Source organism: Mobula birostris, chromosome 20 (assembly GCF_030028105.1).
Source record: "Mobula birostris isolate sMobBir1 chromosome 20, sMobBir1.hap1, whole genome shotgun sequence".
In the NCBI taxonomy this organism is placed as follows: domain Eukaryota; kingdom Metazoa; phylum Chordata; class Chondrichthyes; order Myliobatiformes; family Myliobatidae; genus Mobula; species Mobula birostris.
The window spans coordinates 1870172-1893586 of NC_092389.1; the positions used below are offsets into that span (position 1 = coordinate 1870172).

Genomic DNA, 23415 nt, shown 5'->3' on the forward strand with positions numbered 1-23415 from the left:
TCCACAGCTGGAGATCTTTCTCAGAAAGGACCTTCTTGAGCAGTATGCTCACTCCTCTATATGACTGTTTTCTTGGGCCTCCCATATCCCTGACATTAAAACCTTTCTTTATCTCCAGCAGCCAATATGTAACAACTTGGCTAGCAGGATAGTATATTTTAGCCATTATACTGCACAGAAACAGGCTATTTGCTCCAACCAATCCATGTAGAATTTATGCTCCACTTAGAACCTCTGACTTTCCTTGGCAAAATTTGTCAATGTAACCTATTCTCTTCTCTCTCAAATGCCAGTCCATTTTCCAACTAAAAGCATTTATCACTTTTGCATCAGCCTCTCTCAAGAGCAAGTTTTACACTCTTACATATCTACTGATAGTTTTTTTTGGTATTTCATGTTAAATTTTCAGAATTTTTTGTGTGGAAATCTTTCATAATTTTAAAGTCTTTTGCGTTGTTTTCACAAGAGAAATGAGGCCCAGTCTGTTTATTCTTTGTTAAAATGTATTCTCATCATTTTCTGATTTCACATTTGTAAGTCTGGTTTGCACTTCCTCCAGTGCTCATATGCCATATAATGCCAACTGTAGATTTGTATCATGTCAGAATAATTGTATTATGTTTCTATACGTCACCCAGTAACCATATTTGGCCAAATGACTCTCAAGCAAGTGTTTAAGTTTTCCTATTTCTAATCATTGATTTCTTAATTATTAAGAAAATGAGTGGAAGTGTTCACAACAGTAAAATTAATATATTAGTCTTTTGAAATACTGTCCTACACATGCATGTCAGCTTGTTTCCCACTGGCACAGTATTTTTATTTAGCTCTGTGCTGGAACTTTGTAATAAATAGCTCCTTGTCTTGAGTTTTGTTTAAAAAATAAATAATAAAGGCATAGAAGAAAGATGGAGACTAGCATAGCCATGTTTACAGAACAGCACGTGTCACATTCCTTTCGCTCAGCCTAATTGAATGCTGTACAAAGGCCCATCTATAACAGCACATATATAGCACTTTGGCATATTCTGAGCAAATTCCACAGTCACATGAAGGAGATTGCACAGGGTTCTCTGTTTTTAGACTACGATACTTGCATTCAACTTAGAAGGTCTTGATGTTTCCTGTCAAGGACAGAATTTTGTCTTTTGTCACTTGTGCTAAATGGACATTAAACCGAATATTAGGTGACTGATATTCCAGTTGATCGAATGGGATTGAATGTTGGAGTGGGAGTATGATGAGAAGCCTTCACTATCGTGCCCATTTAGCATTGCCAAGTGAAGGCTAATTTTTATCTTTGCTTCAAAAGTGGTATAGGGTGGGAAATTACACTGGTTCTGAAGTTTGAACTAGAAGCACTGCAGTCATTGAGTGAATTGTACAATGATAATTTTCATGAATTTTCAAAGTGAACAAATTCCATAATATACATTTTGTAATGTATGTCAATGACAAAAGAGGAAATAATATTAAAATTGCTGGGAGGGGAAAATTTGCAATTGTAAATATATATATTATGTGCTCTTGGCCTTGCATTCTTTGAATGAAACAAAGGTTCCAGCATCAGTGGAGTGAAATTTCATTTCTGGTTGACTCCAACAATTTCCACATGAAAATAAACTTGATTGTCCATTTTGGAAATCGTTTAGAATGTGAATTTCTTTTAACATGCTTGAAAAGGAGAATCCCAAAAAGGCTCTCTGCCTGAAACATCAACTGTTTATTCTCTTCCATAGATGCTGCCTGGCCTGCTGAGTTCCTCCAGCATATTGTGTGTGTTGATACAGAAAGAGATGTTCTTTTACCTCCCAGCTGTTGGTTGAATATTTTTGAAGTATTTGTGTTTAATTTTATAAGTAGTGAAGTAAAATTTCCACTCAATGCTAGTGCCCAAATGGCACTGTTTTTACTTTAAAAGATTTATAGGGGTATGTGAAGGTCAGAATGCTCGCCATGTCAAAGACTCAGGTCATTTAGCTGAACAGATCTGTTTGCTCAACAGATGTCAGTATTCACTCTTTGCATTCTGAATTGTTCAGTAATTTTAGTGCATTTTAGATTATTTAAAAGGGATCAACAGCTTGGAACCAATGACTGTTTAGGAGATTAGCCCCTCCACCTCCCACCTTAATTACTGGATGGCAGGGAACCAGGACTTGGGAATTTACACGGTTATAATTGGGAATTAATATACAGTGCCTATTTAAAAAGTATACAACCCCTTGAAAGTTTTCATCTTTTATTGTATTGCAGCATTGAATCACTGGATTTAATTTGGCATTTTTTTTGACACTGATCAACAGAAAAAGACTTTTGTGTCAAAGTGCAAACAGATCTCTACAAAGTGATCTAAATTAATTACAAATATAAAACACAAAATAATTGATTGTATAAGTATTCACCCCTTTAATATGACACGCCAAATCATCACTGGTGCAGCCAATTGGTTTCAGAAGTCACATAATTAGTTAAATGGAGATCACCGTATGCGGTCAAGGTGTTTCAATTGATTGCAGTAAAAATACACCTGTATCTGGAAGGTCTGACTGGTGAGTCAGTATCCTGGCAAAAACTATCCCATGAAGACACAAGAACGTTCCAAGCAACTCCACAGAAAGATTATTGAGAAGCACAAAGTCGGGAGACAGATACAAAAAAATTTCCAAGTCACCGAATATCCCTTGGAGTACAGTTAAGTCAGTAATCAAGAAATGGAAAGAATATGGCACAGCTGTAAATCTGTTTAGAGCAGGCCGTCCTCAAAAACTGTGTGACCCTGCAAGAAGGGGTCCAGTGAGGGAGGCCTATGACAGCTCTGGAGGTGTTAAAGGCTTCAGTGGCTGAGATGAGAGAGACTGCGCCAACAACAACTGTTGCTTGGGTGCTTGACCAGTCGCAGCTTTATGGGAGAGTGGCAAAGAGAAAGCCACTGTTGGGAGGGAAAAAAACTCACATGAGATCTCAGCTAGAGTTTGCCAGAAGGCATGTGGGAGACTCTGAAGTCAGCTGGAAGAAGGTTCTAATCTGATGAAACCTAAATTGAGCTTTTTGGCTATCAGACTATGTGTTTGGTGTAAGCCAAGCACCGCACATCATCAAAAGCACACCATTCCTACCATGAAGCATCGTGCAGTGGAGATGCTTTGCTGCTGCAAGCTCTGGAAGGCTTGAAAAGGTAGAGGGTAAAATGAATGCAGCTAAATACAGGGAAATCCTGGAGGAAAACCTGATGCAGTCTGCAAGAGAACTGTGACTTGGGAGATTTGTTTTCCAGCAAGACAATGACCCCAAGCATGAAACCAAAGCTACACAGGAATGGCTTTAAAACAACAAAGTTAATGTCCTGGAGTGGCCAAGTTAAGAGTCCAGACCTTAATCCAATTGAGGATTTGTGGCTGGACTTGAAAAGGGCTGCTTACTCTTGATCCCTATGCAATCTGACAGAGAGAGAGCAGTTTTGTAAAGAATGGGGAAAAATTGCAGTGTCTAGATGTGCAAAGCTGATGGAGACCTATCCACATAGAATCAAGGCTGTAATTACTACCAAAGATGCATCTACTAAATACTGACTTGAAGGAGGTGAGTAATTATGCAATCAATTATTTTGTGTTTTATATTTGTAATTAATTTAGACCAATTTGTTTTCACTTGGATATGACAGAGTCTTTTTCTGTTGATCTGTTTCAAAAAAACCAAATTAAATCCACTGTGATTCAATGTTGGAAAACAATAAAATGTGAAAACTTCCGGGGGGGGGTGGGGTGAATACTTTTTATAGGCACTGTATATGGTTACTTATTGGGAATTAGGAGCAGCTTCTAGTCTTGGATAGTTGCAGATTGGAGGAACGTGGATCAGAATAGCACCATTTGGTCTTGGTGGTTCTGGTGTGGATTAGAACGAGCAGTATGTGTAGCTGGGTTTGAATTATATGGGAAGGGGGAACTGGCAGAGTGCTTGAGAATTAGGAGCAGGAAAAGGCCACCTGACCATTAGAGCCTGCTCTGCCATTAATTATTCATGACTGATCCTCCATAGTAATGGCATATTCCAAAATAATAATTGCTCTGAAGGTAAGCAAGCTCTTAGTAGCACTTGCTGATGGCGAACTTCAAAGATTTGCCAGCATCTCCTTGAAGAAACTTGTGCTTATCTGCTTAAATAACCTAGCACTTGTTTTGAAACTATGAGCCCTGGTTCAGGATTCCACAACCAGCAGAAGCATCCTCCAGTTTATCGACCGCGGGAAGAACTTTGAAAGTTTCAATAATATCATCCCTAACTCTTCTAAACTGCAGGGAATATAGCTCCAGTGTCTATACTCAATTTCTCTTCATATGTCAAGCCCACCATTCTGGGAACTAGTCTGTGAATTTTGTTGCCCTCTCTCAATGGTAAGTCCATCCTTTTTATTGAAGGGGATCAAATACTGCAGATGCAGTCTCACCAAGACATTTTATAATTGCAGCAAGACAAATTTAATTCTTTACTCAAATCTTCTCCTAGGTCCAACATGCCATTTACCATCCTAATTGCTTGTGGCACCAACATATCAGCTGTTAGTGACTTATGCACATCAGTGTTTCCCAATCTATTTAAAAATGCTCAACCAGGAGTCAAAGAGTGGGAATAAAGGTGGCCTTTTCTGGTTGGCTGCCGGTGACAAGTGGTGTGCTTGCAGGGGTTGATGCTGGAACCACTTCTTTTCACATTGTATGTCAATGATTTGGATGAAGGAATTGATGGTCTGTGGCTAAGTTTGTGGGCGATACAAAGATAGGTGGAGGGTCAGGAGACAGATTGGGAGATTGGGAGACAGACTGGCCTAAATATTTCTGCAAGCTTTGAAAACCTACTTCATTATCCACAATGCCACCTATCTTAGTATCATCTGCATACTTACTAATCCAATTTACCACCCCATCATCCAGATCATTAATGTATATGACAAACAACATTGGACCCAGTACAGATCCCTGAGGCACACCACTAGTCACCAGCCTCCAATCTGACAAACAGTTATCCACCACTACTGTCTGGCGTCTCCCATCCAGCCACTGCTGAATCCATTTTACTACTTCAATATTAATACCTAGTGATTGAACCTTCCTAACTAACCTTCCGTGTGGAACCTTGTCAAAGGCCTAACTGAAGTCCATATAGACAACAGCCACAGCTTTACCCTCATCAACGTTCCTAGTAACCTCTTCAAAAAATTCAATAAGATTTGTCAAGCATGACCTTCCACGCACAAATCCATGTTGACTGTTCCTAATCAGACTCTGTCTATCTAGATGATTATATATACCATCGCTCAGAATACTTTCCATCAATTTACCCACCACTGACGTCAAACTCACAGGCCGATAATTGCTAGGTTTACCCTTAGAACTCTTTTTAAACAATGGAACAACATGAGCAATATGCCAATCCTCCGGCACCATCCCCATTTTTAATGACATTTGAAATATTTCTGTCAGAGCCCCTGCTATTTCCACACTAACTTCCCTCAAGGTCCCAGAGAATATCCTGTCAGGACCTGAAGACTTATCCACTTTTATATTCCTTAAAAGCGCCAGTATTTCCTCCTCTTTAATCATCATAGTTTCCTCAACTTCCCTACCTGTTTTCCTTACCTTACACAATTCAATATCCTTCTCCTTAGTGAATACCGAAGAAACGAAATTGTTCAAAATCTCCCCCATCTCTTTTGGTTCCACACATAGCTGTCCACCCTGATTCTCTAAGGGACCAATTTTAAAAGGCGAATGGTATGCTGGCATTTATAGCAAGAGGATTCGAGTACAGGAGCAGGGAGGTACTACTGCAGTTATACAAGGCCTTGGTGAGACCACACCTGGAGTATTGTGTGCAGTTTTGGTCCCCTAATCTGAGGAAAGACATCCTTGCCATAGAGGGAGTACAAAGAAGGTTCACCAAATTGATTCCTGGGATGGCAGGACTTTCATATGAAGAAAGACTGGATGAACTGGGCTTGTACTCGTTGGAATTTAGAAGATTGAGGGGGGATCTGATTGAAACGTATAAGATCCTAAAGGGATTGGACAGGCTAGATGCAGGAAGATTGTTCCCGATGTTGGGGAAGTCCAGAACGAGGGGCCACAGTTTGAGGATAGAGGGGAAGCCTTTTAGGACCGAGATTAGGAAAAACTTCTTCACACAGAGAGTGGTGAATCTGTGGAATTCTCTGCCACAGGAAACAGTTGAGGCCAGTACATTGGCTATATTTAAGAGGGAGTTAGATATGGCCCTTGTGGCTACAGGAATCAGGGGGTATGGAGGGAAGGCTGGGGCGGGGTTCTGAGTTGGATGATCAGCTATGATCATAATAAATGGCGGTGCAGGCTTGAAGGGCCGAATGGCCTACTCCTGCACCTATTTTCTATGTTTCTATGTTTCTATCCTTCACTATCCTTTTGCTATTAATATAACTGTAGAAACCCTTTGGATTTATTTTTACCTTACTTGCCAAAGCAATCTCGTATCTTCTTTTAGATTTTCTAATTTCTTTCTTAAGATTCTTTTCACATTCTTTATATTCCTCGAGCACCTCATTTACTCCATGCTGCCCATATTTATTGTAGATATCTCTCTTTTTCCGAACCAAGTTTCCAATATCCCTTGAAAACCATGGCTCTCTCAAACTTTTAACCTTTCCTTGCAACCTAACAGGAACATAAAGATTACCCTCAAACTTTCACCTTTAAATGACCTCCATTTCTCTATTACATCCTTCCCATAAAACAAATTGTCCCAATCCACTCCTTCTAAATCCTTTCGCATCTCCTCAAAGTTAGCCTTTCTCCAATCAAAAATCTCAACCGTGGGTCCAGACCTATCCTTCTCCATAATTATATTGAAGCTAATGGCATTGTGATCACTGGACCCGAAGTGCTCCCCAACACATACCTCCGTCACCTGACCTGTCTCATTCCCTAACAGGAGATCCAACACTGCCCCTTCTCTAGTTGGTACCTCTATGTATTGCTGCAAAAAACTATCCTGTACATATTTTACAAACTCCAAACCATCCAGCCCTTTTACAGTATGGGCTTCCTAGTCTCTGTGTGGAAAATTAAAATCTCCCACAATCACAACCTTGTGCTTACTACAAGTATCTGCTATCTCCTTACAGGTTTGCTCCTCCATTTCTCGTTCCCCATTAGGTGGTCTATAATACACCCCTATAAGTGTTACTACACCTTTCCCATTCCTCAATTCCACCCAAATAGCCTCCCTAGATGAGCCCTCTAATCTATCCTGCCAGAGCACCGCTGTAATATTTGCTCTGATAAGCAATGCAAAGCCTTCCCCTCTTGTCCTTCCGATTCTATCACACCTGAAGCAATGAAATCCAGGAATATTTGGTTGCCAGTCACACCCCTCCTGCAACCATTTTGTAGCTATTAGTGAAACATCATACTTACAGGTATCAGTCCATGCTGTAAGCTCATCCACCTTTCTTATAATGCTCCTCGCATTAAAATAAATGCATTTAAGAGATTTTCCATCTCTTACTCTCTGTTTATCACTAATGGTGCAAACAACTTTACTATTTTCTTTTTCTTCCTTCTCCCCTACATCTGTTCCTACTCTCTGGTTCCCCTCCCCCCTTGTATCTAGTTTAATTCCACTGGACCCTCTCTAGCAAACCTACCTGCAAGGATATTTGTCCGCCTCTAATTCAGATGTAAACCGTCCTGCCGGAACAGGTCCCACCTTCCCTGGAAAACTGCCCAATTATCTATAAATCTGAAGCCCTCCCTCCTGCACCATGTCTTCAGCCACGTGTTGATCTGCACTATCTTACAATTTCTAAACCCGCCTGCACGTGGCACTGGTAGCAATCCTGAGATTGGTATCCTGGAGTTCCTGTCCTTTAACTTGGCTCCTAACTCCTTAAACTCACCTTTCCGGACCTCCTCACTCTTCCTACCCACGTCATTGGTCCCTACATGGACCACGACATCCGGCTGCTCACCCTCCCTCTTGAGAATACTGAGAACTCGATCCGAGATATCGCAGACCTTGGCACCAGGGAGGCAACAGACCATCCAAGATTCTCGATCTCTTCCACAGAACCTCTTATCTGTCTCCCTTACTATCAAATCCTCTATCACTACTGCTCTCTGCTTTTCCCTCCTTCCCTTCTGAGCTGAGGGTCCCGTCTCGGTGCCAGAGACGCAACCACTACAACTTGTCCCTGGTAGGTGGTCCCCATCAACAGTATCCAAAACGATGTACTTACTATTGCTGGGAATGGCCACAGGGGTGCTCTGCTCATTCTGCCTATTCCCCTTCCCTCTCCTGACAGTCACCCAGCTACCTGTCTCCTGGCTCTTAGGGGTGACCATCTCCCTGTAACTCCTGTTTATTTCTGCCTCTGCCTCCCGAATGATCCAAAGTTCATCCAGCTCCAGCTCCAGTTCCAGTTCCCTAACTCGGTTTGTCAGGAGCTGCAGCTGGATGCACCTTTTACAGGTGTAGTCATCAGGGACGATTGTGCTCACCCTTACTTCCCACATACTGCAAACGGAGCACTCAACTGCCCTAACTGCTGCCTCCATTACCTATTCTTAAAGTAATTAGATTTATTAAAGAAACTTATCTGGCCTTACCTCACTTGGAGTGCAGCTCTTCCTCGGCCTTTGTTCGCCGAAGCCTGTCGAGCCAAAGCCTTCCTACTCTGTCTCCCTCTACTCCGTCGCCCACTCCATTAATCTTCTGTCTTTTAAACACTCCCGCTGCCTCACCGTTCGACTTACACGTGCTTGCGCAGTCATGCCCCGTTCAACTACCGAAGAAATGACCGACCTTCCTGAATGGAATTTAGGAAATTGTCCGGAATTTCTTAAAGGTTAATTTGCAGGTTGATTTGGCGGTAAGAAAGGCAAATGCAATGCTAGCATTCATTTTGAGAGGACTAGAATACAAAAGACTTTATAATACATTTTTCAGACCGCACTTGGAATATTGTGAGCAGTTTTGGCCCCGTATCTAAGGCTGCATCCACACTAGACCGCATAAATCCGTAACCGAAGCTTTTTCTCTTTGTTTTGACCCTCCGTCCACATTGAAACGGCATTTTCCTCCCCTGAAAACGGAGCTTTTTCAGAAACACACCCCAGAGTGTTTAAATCTGAAAACGCTGGTTGGGCATTGTACTGCGTACGGGGTAACTGGCTATTTTTAAAACGCTGTCATGACGTGCCGGAACAAATGGTGGCGGCAGCGCAACATTTCATTGTTTTCTTGAACGCAACCTCCAACACCATAACAACAATATCTGACAATAGATGTGTAAGAGCCTAATGTAACATTGTATGGAAATACAAGGTAACACTGATGCAGACATGTTTTATACATTTAACAAGGTGCTTTAGTAACGTATTGCTTGTGCAAACATTCAATAGATGCAGTTGTCACTTTTGCCCAGTAACTCGTTTTATTGCACATGTTAAATACAGCAAAATAATACACAAAGACTCGGCAAAAGTAAAGGCAAACAAATGAGGTAACAGCAAATTTCACTTTTGCCCAGTAACAAGCCTTATTGCATTTAGTTGTAGCTGTCATCCCTTTCATTGGTGAAGAGACTATGGCTGTAGGAAATGTTTCTGGACAAACGTGCACCAAGTCTTTCGTTTGGCAATTTCCTTAAGTTTTTCTAGTCTGTAACTGGACAAACGCGCACCAAGTATACCGTTTCCTCCTCGCTTGTTTTCTGTGTGTCCTGCACATGCCCAGTAGGAGAAGTTTTGCCCAAATATCTGTTTTAATGTGGACAGAGGTATTTTCAAAAATGCCTGGTGTGGATGCCTATCGTTTTTACTTGAAACTGGTGTTTTCAAAATTATCCGGTCTAGTGTGGACGTAGCCTAAGAAAGGATGTGCTAGCATTGGAGAGGATTCAGAGGAGGTTTCAGGAGAATGATGCCAGAAGTGAAAGGGTTAGCATATACCGTAAATGCCCAAGTCATTGGGTATATTTTCTTGATTAATCAGGGTGTTTATGGAGAGAAGGCAGGAGAATGGGGTTGCGAGGGATAATAAATCAGCCATGATGGAATGGCGGAGCATATTTGATGGGCAAAATGGCCTGATTCTGCTGCCATGTCTTATGGTCTTTTTGTTTTCTGCACAGATGTGTATAATTTTGCACTTTTCCATGTTATATTCCATTTGCCTTGTTCTTGCCTATTTATCGACTTGATCTACCTCCCTCTTGAAGTGTCATTCCATCCTCATTGCTATTACCATTCCACCTAGTTTTGTATCATTAGTTAACCTGGTGACATGTTACTTCTCCTCTCAGCTCAACTGTAGATAAAGAATGTGAATGTTTGGGACTCAAGTACTGATCTCTATGGTATACCTCCAGTCAGAAGCCTACCAACCTGAGAAACTTTCAGACTCATCATTAACTAGTTCTGAAACTGTTAAATAGCATGGTTCAACAGTTAACAGTTCAACCCCCAACTCCATGAATTCTAATTTTGTTGACTGACTGCTGTTTGGGAATTTATCAGGCTTCTGAAAATTCAAATATGCCACATCAGCAGGGTTCCCCTATCTATTCCATTAGTCATATCTTCTAAGAACTCCAAAAAATCCGTCAAATTTTGTTTTGTTTTCACTCAATCCATGTCTACTCTGCTCAATTTTATAATGATTTTCCGTATGTTTAGTTATTATAGATTGCAGTATTTCCCTACTACTGATGTTAAGTTAGAGTTCCCTGTTTTTCTTCTTGGTTATTGGTTTATTATTGTCATATGTAATGTGATACAATGAAATACATAGATCACTGGGCTCTTGAGATTAATAGGCTTTCAATTTTATAAATTGCTTTAATAACTCTTCGATTTCATTCACTTTGCCTCCAACTTTCACCCTGCTTTCAAATTCACCTGGTCCATTTCTGACACGTCCCTTCCCTTTCTTGATCTTGCTGTCTCTATCTCTGGAGACAGCTTATCCTCTGATGTCTATTGCACACCCATGGACTCTCACAACTGCCATGACTATACCTCGTCCCACCCCGCTTCTTGTAAAAATGCCGTCCCCTTCTCTCAATTTCTCTGTCTCTGCCGCATCTGCTCTCAGGATGAGGCTTTTCATTCCAGACTGAAGGAGATGTGCTCCTCTTTCAAAGAAAGGGACTTCCCTTCCTCCACCATTAACGCTGCCCTCAACCGCATCTCTTCTATTTCATGCACGTTTGCTCTTACCCCCATCCTCCTGCCACACTACCAGAGACATGGTACCTCTTATACTGTGTTTGGTGCTCCTGGTGTGACCTCCTGGATGTCTGTGAGACCCGACGTAGATTGGGAGACTGCTTCATTGAGCATCTGCACTCTGTCTACCAGAAAAAGCAGGATCTCCCAGTGGCCATCCATTCTGATTCCACTTCGCATTCCCTTTCGGATGCGTCCATCAACGGCCTCCTCCACTGTCGTGATGAGGCCACACTTAGGTTGGAGGAACAGTACTTTGTATTCCATTTGGGTATCCTCCAACCTGATGGCATGAACATTGATTTTTCAAACCTGGTGATGCCTCCCACCCCTCCCTCCCCCTCTTCACCATTTCCCATCTCCTTTTCCCTCCCTCACCTTATCTCCAAGCCTGCCTATCACCTCCTTCTGGTGGTCCTCCCTCCTTTTTTTTTCTTTCATGGCCTTCTGTCTCCTTCACCAATCAACTTCCCAGCTTTTTGCTTCATTCCCCCCTTCCAGATTTCACCTTGTGTTTCTCTCTCCCCTCTCTCCATCTTTTAAATCTACTCCTCAGCTTTTTTTTTCCCCGGTCCTGCTGAAGGGTTTCGGCCCGAACCGTCGACTGAAATTTTTTCCATAGATGCTGCCTGGCCTGCTGAGTTTCTCCCATATTTTGTGTGCGTTGCTTTAATAACTGTTTTGTTATAAATTCTAATATCCTTCAGTTTCTCTTTCTCACTAGATCCCTTGTTTACCAGTATTTTCAGTAAATTTTCTGTGCCACTTAATACTTGTTTAACTTATTTCTCATATCCTTATTCAATTTTGTCTTTGGGAAACCGACATTTACCCTCACAGGTCTTTTAATTTTTATGTATCCATAGAAAACCTGACAGATCAATTTAATGGTTCTCATCAGTTTAGATAGAAACATAGAAAACCTACAGCACAATACAGGCCCTTCAGCCCACAATGATGTGCCAAACATGTACTTACTTTAGAAAATACCTAGGGTTACCCATAGCCCTCTATTTTTGTAAGCTTCATGTACCTATCCCAGAGTCTCTTAAAAGACCCTATCTTATCCGCCTCCACCATAGTTGCTGGCAGGCCATTCCACACACTCACCACTCTCTGCGTAAAAAGGAAAAAAAAACTTACCCCTGACATCCCCTCTGTACCTGCTTGCAAGCACCTTAAAACTGCGCCCTCTCGTGTTAGCCATTTCAGCCCTGGGAAGAAGCCTCTGATTATCCACACGATATAGTTACATAAACATTTTACAGTTATATTCTACATAGGCTGTGGTACATATTGGTACCAATGACATATGTAACGCTCAGCTATATCAGCTCGTATTTATCTAGGGGGAACCCTGTCCGCTGCCCAACCTTGTCTCCCGGTTGCGTTGGTTGCTGTGCAATGCCACCTGGTACGACCTCAAACATCAGACAGCACACAATGTACACTTCACAGATTACACTTCATAAGTCTTACTGGGACTATGAGATTAATAGAGATACAATATAAAAGAAAAAGGCGCCAGACTTATCAAAGTTCAATTTCTTGGTGCACACAGTTGGAGCTCAAATACCCGGGGTCTTCTCTCTTCACCCTGCGATCCACTCCGACCCCCTCGACTCGCCGCTCGGGACCACCCAAGGTGATGGACCAGAGCATTTCCAGCACGTCCGTCTTCTCCCGGTCTCTCCTCGAAAGCCCACCAAACACACCGGTTCCCAGCCATATGAGAAAATATCACCCCAAAAAAAGAATAACATGGACACCCATTGGTTCATTCCCTCCTTATCATTATTGATAACCCAAACAAGCTGCTAGCTGCTAGAAAAAGAATCACTGTCTCAGCAGTTAACATCACAGAGAAACCATTTTAATTATAACATAACAAAGAAGCCATTTTGATTAGCATACACAGTTACATAAAAGAAGAAACCCCTTACACATAGGTAGGAAAAGGGAAGAGGTCCTGAAAAAAGACTTTAGGGAGTTGGGAAGGAAGTTGAGAAGCAGGACTGTAAGGGTAGTAATCTCGGGATTACTGCCTGTGCCATGCGACAGTGAGTATAGGAATAGAAATGAGGTGGAGGATAAATGCATGGTGGAGGGATTGGAGCAGGGGGCAGGGATTCAGATTTCTGGATCATTGGGACCTCTTTTGGGGCAGCTATGACCTGTACAAAAAGGACAGGTTGCACTTGAATCCGAGGGGGACCAATATCCTGGCGGGGAGATTTGCTAAGGCTACAGGGGAGAGTTTAAACTAGAATTGTTGGGAGGTGGGAACTGAACTGAAGAGACTGGGGAAGAGGAGGTTGGCTCACAAATAGAGAAAGCTTGTCGACAGTGTGTGAGGGAGGACAGGCAGGTGATAGAGAAGGGACGCGTTCACATGGATGGTTTGAGATGTGTCTATTTTAACGCAAGGAGTGTTGTGAACAAAGCGGATGAGCTTAGAGTGTGGATCAGTACATGGAGCTATGATGTTGTGGCCATTACAGAGACTTGGATGGTTCAGGGACAGGAATGGTTACTTCAAGTGCCGGGTTTTAGATGCTTCAGTAAGGACAGGGAGGGAGGCAAAAGAGGTGGGGGCGCGGCACTGTTGATCAGAGATAGTGTCACGGCTGCAGGAAAGGTGGACGCCATGGAGGGATTGTCTACGGAGTCTGTGGGTGGAGATTAGGAACAGGAAGGGGTCAATAACTTTACTGGGTGTTTTTTTTATAGGCCGCCCAATAGTAACAGGGATATTGAGGAGCAGATAGGGAAACAGATCCTGGAAAGGTGTAATAATAACAGAGTTGTCGTGATGGGAAATTTTAATTTCCCAAATATCGATTGGCATTTGCCTATAGCAAGGGGTTTAGATGGGGTGGAGTTTGTTAGGTGTGTTCAGGAAGGTTTCTTGACACAATATGTAGATAAGTCAACAAGAGGAGAGGCTGTATTTGATTTGGTATTGGGAAATGAACCTGGTCAGGTGTCAGATCTCTCAGTGGGAGTGCATTTTGGAGATAGTGATCACAACTCGATCTCCTTTACATTGGAGAGGGATAGGAACAGACAAGTTAGAAAAGCGTTTAATTGGAGTAAGGGGAATTATGAGGCTATCAGGCAGGAAATTGGAAGCTTAAAATGGGAATAGATGTTCTCAGGGAAAAGAACAGAAGAAATGTGGCAAATGTTCAGTGGATATTTGTGTGGAGTTCTGCATAGGTACGTTCCAATGAGACAGGGAATTTACGGTGGGGTACAGGAACCGTGGTGTACAAAGGCTGTAATAAATCTAGTCAAGAAGAAGAGAAAAGCTGACAAAAGGTTCAGAGAGTTAGGTAATGTTAGGGATCTAGAAGATTATAAGGCTAACAAGAAGGAGCTTAGAAAGGAAATTACAAGAGCCAGAAGGGGCCATGAGAAGGCCTTGGCGAGCAGGATTAAGGAAAACCCCAAGGCATTCTACAAGTATGTGAAGAGCAAGAGGGTAAGATGTGAAAGAATATGACCTATCAAGTGTGACAGTGGGAAAGTGTGTATGGAACCTGAGGAAATAGCAGGGGTACTGAATGAATACTTTACTTTGGTACTCACTATGGAAAAGGATCTTGGTGATTGTAGTGCAGACTTGCAGCAGACTGAAAAGCTGGTGCATGTAGATATTAAGAAAGAGGATGTGCTGGAGCTTTTGGAAGGCATCAAGTTGGATAAGTCGCTGGGACCGGATGAGACGTACCCCAGGCTGCTGTGGGAGGTGAGGGAGGAGATTGCTGAGCCTCTGGTGATGATCTTTGCATCATCAATGAGGATGGGAGAGATTCCGGAGGATTGGAGGGTTGCAGATGTTGTTCCTTTATTAAAGAAAGGGAGTAGAGATAGCCCAGGAAATTATAGATCAATGAGTCTGACTTCAGTGGTTGGTAAGTTGGTGGAGAAGATCCTGAGAGGCAGGATTTATGAACATTTGGAGAGGTATAATATGATTAGGAATAGTCAGCATGGCTTTGTCAAAGGCAGGTTGTGCCTTACGAGCTTGATTGAATTTTTTGAGGATGTGGCTAAACACATTGATGAAGGAAGAGCAGTAGATGTAGTGTATATGGATTTCAGCAAGGCATTTGACAAGGTACCCCATGCAAGGCTTATTGAGAAAATGAGGCATGGGATCCAAGGGGACATTGCTTTGTGGATCCAGAACTGGCTTGCCCACAGAAGGCAAAGAGTGGTTGTAGACAGGTCATATTCTGCATGGAGGTCGATAACCAGTGGAGTGCCTCAGGGATCTGTTCTGGGACTCTTACTCTACATGATTTTTATAAATGACCTGGATGAGGAAGTGGAAAGATGGGTTAGTAAGTTTGCTGATGACACAAAGGTTGGGGGTCTTGTGGATAGTGTGGAGGGCTGTCAGAGGTTACAGCGAGACACTGATAGGATGCAAAACTGGGCTGAGAAGTGGCAGATGGAGTTCAACCCAGATAAGTGTGAAGTGGTTCATTTTGGTAGGTCAAATATGATGGCAGAATATAGTATTAATGGTAAGACTCTTGACAGTGTGGAGGATCAGAGGGATCATGTGGTCCGAGTCCATAGGACGCTCAAAGCTGCTGTGCAGGTTGACGCTGTAGTTAAGAAGGCATGTGGTGTATTGACCTTCATTAATCGTGGAATTGAACTTAGGAGCCAAGAGGTAATGTTGCAGCTATATAGGACCCTGGTTAGACCACACTTGGAGTACTGTGCTCAGTTCTGGTCACCTCACTACAGGAAGGATGTAGAAGCCATAGAAATGGTGCAGAGGAGATTTATAAGGATGTTGCCTGGATTGGGGAGCATGCCTTATGAAAGCAGGTTGAGTGAACTCGGCCTTTTCTCCTTGGAGTGATGGAGGATGAGAGGTGACCTGATAGAGGTGTATAAGATGATGAGAGGCATTGATCGTGTGGCTAGTCAGAGGCTTTTTCCCAGGGCTGAAATGGTTGCCACAAGACGACACAGGTTTAAGGTGCTGGGGAGTAGGTACAGAGGAGATGTCAGGGGTAAGTTTTTTACGCAGGGAGTGGTGAGTGCGTGGAATGGGCTGCTGGCAACGGTGGTGGAGGCGGATGCGATAGGGTCTTTTAAGAGACTTTTGGATAGGTACCTGGAGTTTAGGAAAAATAGAGGGCTATTGGGAAGTCTAGTAATTTCTAAGGTAGGGACATGTTTGGCACAACTTTGTGGGCTGAAGGGCCTGTATTGCGCTGTAGGTTTTCTATGTTTCTATCTCTTTCTCAATGATGATTTAACTCTGTGTATTGAACTTCTCTCAGGCAGTGGATTGCACTGGGGATGGAATGGAGTGGGGGAGTGGGAGTAGAGATGTGTGGCCACAAACTGAAGATTGCATTGTCCATTCATGTTTTCTTTATCATGCTAGTGTTTTATACAACTGTTCTATAGTTGCCATGGGGTTGGGACCTTTAAGGTCTTCTTTGTGTACAGCTTGGCAAAGAAGTTCAATTACATGGATTCCATGCAGCTGCAAGTGGGGAAAAATACAGGTTCTTTTTCTGCATCGTTCTGGCTATAAATAATCCTAGCACTCTTTCAAATGTCTTTTTCACAACCTCATAGTTTTTGTGGGTGACTGAAATTAACATTTATTCCCAAGGCATTTTAGTGCACCAAACTTGGTTAAGTCTAGTCTTAATGCACGAGTATTAACATGAAAATATATTATGAGTGAAGTATTTTAAGGTAGGAGGTATGATGGTCTTTAGGCTCCTTGTTTTTTTGTTACATAGTCAATTTAGTCAATGTATAATATTTCTGTGATATAGTTGTATAGGTGATGGGAAGCAGAGGGTACTGGCAGAAGAGACTTTTCTGATTGGAAATCTGTGCCTAGTCGTGTACTGCAGGCATTGATGCTGGAACCTTTGTTGGTTGTGATATATATTGACTTGAACATGAATGTTGGAGGTGTGATTCGAAAGTCAGTGAATGACGTGAAAGTTGATGGTGTTATGGATAACAAGGAAAGTTGTTTGGAACTACAGCAGGATATAGATCAGATGGAAAGTTAGGCAGAGTGATGACAAATGGAGTTCATTTCCTACAAGTGCCAAGGGATGCCTATTGGGAAGTCGGTTAGAGACAAGATGTATATAAATGGTAAAGTGTTAAGGAATATGGATGAACAAAGGAACTGTGGAGTGTAAACCTATTGTTTCTTGAAAGTAGCAACTTTGGGTGGTGAAGAAGGCACGTGGCATGCTGGCCTTCATATGTTAGGGCATAGAATATAGATGGTATGTTGCTACTTTACAAATCATTGGTTAGTCTGCACTTGGAGTATTGTGTGCAGTGTTGATTGCCACCTTGTGGTTGTGCTGGAGAGAATGCAGAGAATATTCACCAGGATGCTGTCTGAATTGGAAGGCTTTAGTTAGCTATAGGGTTTGTATAGGCAGGGTTTCTGTTCCCTGGAGTGGAGGGGCTGAGGGATGACATGATAGAGGTATATACAATTATAAGAGTCACAGATAAGCTAAAAGGATAAAATCTTTTTTCACATGGTAGGGGCATATTTTTAAGGGAAGAGGCAGGAGTTAAGGGATTTTGCGAGGAAAGGTTTTTTTCTGCAGATTGTGTCTGATACTTGGAATGTGCTGCTAGAGGATGTGGTGGAGTCAGATATAATCACTTTAAAAGAGACATTTAAGCAGGCACCTAAATAGCCAATATGTAAAAAGGATATGGACCTAGTGTGGGAAAATGGGATTAGAATAGATTTGCAAAAAGGTTGGCATGGACTTGTTGGACCAAACTCTCTGACTCAAATTTGAGGCATTAAACCTTAAAACCAATTCTACCAACACACATCAAAGTTGCTGGTGAACGCAGCAGGCCAGGCAGCATCTCTAGGAGGAGGTACAGTCGACGTTTCGGGCCGAGACCCTTCGTCAGGACTAACTGAAGGAAGAGCTAGTAATAGATTTGAGAGGGGGAGGGGGAGATCCAAAATGATAGGAGAAGACAGGAGGGGGAGGGATGAAGCCAAGAGCTGGAAAGTTGATTGGCAAAAGAGATACAAGGCTGGAGAAGGGAGAGGATCATGGGATGGGAGGCCTAGGGAGAAAGAAAGGGGGAGGAGCGCCCAGAGGAAGATGGAGAGCAGGCAAGGAGTTATCGTGAGAAGGACAGAGGGAGGAAAAAGAGAGAGAGGAAAAAAAAGAGAAAAAATAAAAATAAATAAATAAAGGATGGGGTAAAAAAGGGAGGAGGGGCATTAACAGAAGTTAGAAAAGTCAATGTTCATGCCATCAGGTTGGATGCCTCCCAGATGGAATATAAGGTGTTGTTCCTCCAACCTGAGTGTGGCTTCATCTTTACAATAGAGGAGGCCGTGGATAGACATATCAGAATGGGAATGGGACGTGGAATTAAAATGAGTGGGCACTGGGGGATCCTGCTTTCTCTGGCGGACAGAGCGTAGGTGTTCAGCGAAACAGTCTCCCAGCCTGCGTCGGGTCTCACCAGTATATAGAAGGCCACATCGGGAGCACCAGACGCAGTATATCACCCCAGCCGACTCACAGGTGAAGTGTCACCTCACCTGGAAGGACTGTCTGGGGCCCTGAATGGTGGTGAGGGAGGAAGTGTAGGGGCATCTGTAGCACTTGTCCTGCTTACAAGGATAAGTGCTGGGAGGGAGATTGGTGGGAAGGGATGGGGGGGGGACAAATGGACAAGGGAGTCACGTAGGGAGCGATCCCTGCGGAAAGCAGAGGGGGGGGGAGGGAAAGATGTGCTTGGTAGTGGGATCCCGTTGGAGGTGGCGGAAGTTACGGAGAAGTATATGTTGGACCCGGAGGCTGGTGGGGTGGTAGCTTTTCTTAAAACCTCGATGACCTTGTTTGCTCGATGACCTCTGGCTCGTCTGGGAAACTGAGGAGGTGATAGATAGGAGCTGTGGGGAGGTTGTCACCCTTAAGTTGCAGGACATAGGTACCTGGATGACCTGGTGACTACTTGGAACTCCTGTTGCAAGCTATTCTTGTTACATACACCTGTTGGGGTGCATCCTCCAGTTACCTTATAAGGTAACCGTCACCTTCAGCCAGAAGCAGATGTCATCAGGTGGTTCCCAACCTTCACAGCTATTCTCATTCTTTTTCCATTTTCCATGCTGATGTGTGTGCTTCCTCCACTTGCAGAGTGAAGAAAAACTTCAAGCTAGAACAGCACCTCAAGAAAGCAGCCAGTATAATCAAACTTCCCATCTCAGTCATCTCCATCATTTTGTCTTTGTCTCCATTCTGCACTCCTCCCATCAGACAGAAGATACAAAAGCTTGAAAACATAATCCACTAGGCTTAGGACAGCTTCTACTCAGTTGTTGTAAGACTCGTGCAATAAGAATGAACTCTTGATTTTTCAATCTACCTCTTCATGGCCCTCGCACTTTATTTGTTAACCTGTACTGAACCCTCTCTGTAACTGTAACACTATATTCTGCATTTTATTATTGCTTTTCTGTTTGTACTACTTCAATGTACAGGTGTATGGAATGATCTGTATGGTTGCTGTGTGAAACAAAATTTCCCACCATATTTCGGTACATGTGACAATGATAAACCAGTTAACAATTCTGCCTGGGTTTTTCTGGTGGCCCGATCGAATCAGGAGCAAGAGTGGAGGCAACTCACAGGTCTGAGAGTGAAATTTTAAATGGAGCATTTGTGGGCTTTTCGGCATTTTCCAGCGGCTCAATCAAATTCCTGTTCCTTAGGAAAGACAAATGAAAATAGGGCAGGGACACGTGGAGCAGTCATTGTGTGAGTGTTAGAGCTGGGAGGCTTTAGCTCATCAGGCTTAGGTGAGATAAGTATCTAGTAAATCTCTTCATTCTTTGTTCTTCATCTGTTAACGCATCGGGCACTGAGATTGGTTCCAGGATCCATGGTGTGTGCGATGTGGTAATTTTGGGAGACCTGCAGCCTCTTGGATAACCATATCTGCACCAGGTGCACCGAGCTACAGCTCCTCAGAGAACATGTTTGGTTGATGACCTCCGGATCATCTAGGAAACTGAGGAGGTGATAGATAGGAGCTGTGGGGAGGTCGTCACCCCTAAGTTGCAGGATGCAGGTACCTGGGTGACTGTCAGGAGAGAGAAAGGAAATGGGCAGCCAGTGCAGAGTGTACTCCTGTGGCCTTTCTCCTCAATAATAAGTATACTGGAAATACTGGAATACTTTATTGTCGCCAAACAATTGATACTAGAATGTGCAATCATCACAGCGATATTTGATTCTGCGCTTCCTGCTCCCTGGAAAGTAATGTAGTGCAAAAAAAATTGAGAGGCAGGTCGGAATATTTGGAGGGTACGGCCCAGATCCGGGTCAGGATCCGTTCAGCATCCGTTCAGCAGTCTTATCACAGTTGGAAAGAAGCTGTTCCCAAATCTGGCCGTACGAGTCTTCAAGCTCCTGAGCCTTCTCCTGGAGGGAAGAGGGACGAAAAGTGTGTTGGCTGGGTCGGTCGTGTCCTTGATTATCTTGGCAGCACTGCTCCGACAGCGTACGGTGTAAAGTGAGTCCAAGGTTGGAAGATTGGTTTGTGTGATGTGCTGTGCCGTGTTCACGATCTTCTGCAGCTTCTTCCGGTCTTGGACAGGACAACTTCCATACCAGGTTGTGATGCACCCTAGAAGAATGCTTTCTATGGTGCATCTATAAAAATTAGTGAGGGTTTTAGGGGTCAGGCCAAATTTCTTTTGTTTTCTATAGGGTTTTAGTATGCAGCCTTGGATACTGTTTGATTAAGTTGGGGGGGTGTTGGTGGGTGGAAGGGGAGGATGACTGACCAGGGGATTGGGTCTCTGGCACAAAGTCTGGCACTGTGGCTCAGAAGGGAAGAGGGGAGAAGACGACTGCAGTAGTGATAGGGATTTCATAGTTAGAGGAGTAGAGATGATGAAGACACCCTCATGGTATGTTACCTCCCAGATGCCAGGGTCAGGGACGTCTCGGATTGAGCCCATGGCATTCTAAAGGAGGAGGGTGCGCAACTAGAAGTTTTGGTACATATTGGTACCAATGACCCAGGTAGGAAAGGGAAGGAGATCCTGAAGAGGGAATTTAGGGAGCTAGGTGAAAGCTGCAAAGCAGGACCTCCAGAGTGGTAATCTCAGGATTGTTGCCTGTGCCACATGTCAGTGAACCCGAGGGAGACTGCTATCCTTGCAGGGAGGTTTGCTAGAACTGTTGGGAGGGTTTTAAACTAATTTGGCAGGAGGATAGGAAACTCAGTTGTAGGGCTGAGGATGGGGCAGTTGATATACAAGCAGAGGCAGTGTGTAGTGAGACTGTCAGGAAGGACAGTCAAATGATCATAAGACCATAAGACAAAGGAGCATGGAAACAACTTTGCCACATCCACTCTCCATGCCTTTCAACATTCGAAATGTTTCTATGAGGTCTCCCCTCATTCTTCTAAATTCCAAGGAATGCAGTCCAAGAGCAGACAAACGTTCCTCATATGTTAACCCTCTCATTCCTGGAATCTTTCTAGTGAATCTTCTCTGTACCCTCTCCAACGTCAGCGCATCCTTTCTTAAATAAGGAGACCAAAACTGCCCACGGTACTCCAAGTGAGACACTAGCGCCTTATAGAGCCTCAACATCACATCCCTGCTCCTATACTCTATTCCACTAGAAATGAATGCCAACATTGCATTCGCCTTCTTCACCACCGACTCAACCTGGAGGTTAACCTTAAGGGTATCCTGCACGAGGACTCCCAAGTCCCGTTGCATCTCAGAACTTTGAATTCTTTTCCCATTTAAATAATAGTCTGCCTGTTTATTTCTTCTGCCAAAGTGCATAACCATACACTTTCCAACATTGTATTTCATTTGCCGCTTCTTTGCCCATTCTTCCAATCTATCCAAGTCTCTCTGCAGACTCTCTGTTTCCTCAGCACTACCGACCCCTCCACCTATCTTCATATTGTCAGCAAACTTAGCCATTAAGCCATCTATTCCATAATCCAAATCGTTGATGTACAATGTAAAAAGAAGCAGCCCTAACACAGACCCCTGTGGAACACCACTGGTAACCGGCAGCCAACCAAAATAGGATCCCTTTATTCCCACTCTCAGTTTCCTGCCAATCAGCCAACGCTCTATCCACGTATGTTACTTTACCATAATTCCATGGGCTCTTATCTTGTTAAGTAGCCTCATGTGTGGCAGCTTGTCAAAGGCCTTCTGAAAATCCAAATATATAACATCCACTGCATCTCCCTTGTCTAGCCTACTTGTAATTTCCTCAAAAAATTGTAATAGGTTTGTCAGGCAGGATTTTCCTTTAAGGAATCCATGCTGAGTTTTGCCTATCTTGTTATATGCCTCCAGGTACTCTGTAACCTCATCCTTGACAATCGACTCCAACAACTTCCCAACCACCGATGTCAAGCTAACAAGTCTATAATTTCCTTTTTGCTTCCTTGCCCCCTTCTTAAATAGCAGAGTGACATTTGCAATCTTCCAGTCCTCCGGAACCATGCCAGAATCTATTGACTTTTGAAAGATCATTGCTAATGCCTCCGCAATCTCCACAGCTACTTCCTTCAGAACACGAGGGTGCATTCTATCTGGTCCGGGAGATTTATCTACCTTTAGACTATTCAGCTTCCTGAGTACTTTCTCTGTCGTAATTGTGACTGCACACACTTCTCTTCCCAGCCACCCTTGAGTGTCTGGTATACTGCTGATGTCTTCCTCAGTGAAGACTGAGGCAAAATACTCGTTCAGTTCCTCTGCCATCTCCTTATCTCCCATTACAATTTCTCCAGCATCATTTTCTATCGGTCCTATATCTACTCTCACCTGTCTTTTACTCTTTATATACTTGAAAAAGCTTTTAGTATCCTCTTTGATATTATTTGCTAACTTCCTTTCCTAGTTCATCTTTTCCCTCTTAATGACCTTCTTAGTTTCCTTTTGTAAGCTTTTAAAAACTTCCCAATCCTCTGTCTTCCCACTAATTTTTGCTTCCTTGTATGCCCTCTCCTTTGCTTTAACTTTGGCTTTGACTTCTCTTGTCAGCCACGGTTGCATCCTTTTTCTATTCAAAAATTTCTTCTTTTTTGGAATATACCTGTC

General features: G+C 43.1%; 1 protein-coding gene across 16 annotated transcripts in view; it reads left to right on the top strand.

Annotated features, from left to right (window-relative positions):
• Positions 1 to 23415, top strand: part of sik3 (SIK family kinase 3) — a 444540-nt gene that overhangs the window by 210774 nt on the left and 210351 nt on the right. The window contains exon 2 of one of the 16 annotated variants that reach the window (XR_011889806.1): positions 19463 to 19646. The exons of the other annotated variants lie outside the window; for them this stretch is intronic. The gene's annotated coding sequence lies outside the window, so the exon portion shown is untranslated. The remainder of the gene's footprint in view (positions 1 to 19462; positions 19647 to 23415) is intronic. 16 annotated transcript variants of the gene reach the window in all.